Raw genomic sequence first — 660 nt, 5'->3', positions numbered from 1 at the left:
CAGACTCACTTTGACTGTAGCCATAATATGTAGCACAGATTGTTGGATGAAATACACACTAGCCTTGCTTATTTATTTCAAAGTGAGTGCACATATTTCAGTTTTGTGAGAAAAAACTGATTTGCAATTTCTTCCACTTTTTGAGTGATACAAAGATGCTTATCTAATGGTGAAAATGCAACAGCTGTTAATCAGACTCACTTTGACTTTATATAGTGCACCAAGAGAAAGTTTCTTACTTACGACCATACCAGCCTGAGTACTCCTGATCTCGTTGTTCTCAGAAGCTAAGCAGGGTCGGGCCTGGTTAGTATTAGGATTGTAAGACCACTTGGGAATACCAGGTGCTGTAAGCTTTTTTATCACTGCCTTGTGAAATTTCAACTCTTTGTCAGTTTTTTCCCACAAGACTGAAATATGTGCCCTCGCTTTGAAATAAGTAAGCAAGGTTAGTTTGTATTTCATCCAACAATCTGTGCTACAAATTATGGCTACAGTATATGCAATTTCTTCCACTTTTTGAGTGACACAAAGATGCTTATCTAATGGTGAAAATGCAACAGCTGTTAATCAGACTCACTTTGACTGTAGCCATAATATGTAGCACAGATTGTTGGATGAAATACACACAAGCCTTGCTTACTTATTTCAAAGCGAGTG

At 37.6% G+C, this 660-nt stretch overlaps 1 pseudogene; it reads left to right on the top strand.

Annotated features, from left to right (window-relative positions):
• The first annotated feature begins 237 nt into the window (after nucleotides 1-237).
• On the top strand, nucleotides 238-356 carry LOC135532185 (5S ribosomal RNA; annotated as a pseudogene).
• The last annotated feature ends 304 nt before the right edge of the window (nucleotides 357-660 follow it).

The sequence above is a fragment of the Oncorhynchus masou genome, unplaced genomic scaffold (genome assembly GCF_036934945.1).
Source record: "Oncorhynchus masou masou isolate Uvic2021 unplaced genomic scaffold, UVic_Omas_1.1 unplaced_scaffold_17600, whole genome shotgun sequence".
NCBI lineage: Eukaryota > Metazoa > Chordata > Actinopteri > Salmoniformes > Salmonidae > Oncorhynchus > Oncorhynchus masou.
Note: the sequence above shows the minus strand (reverse complement) of the source record. Positions and strands in the feature narration are given on the sequence as shown.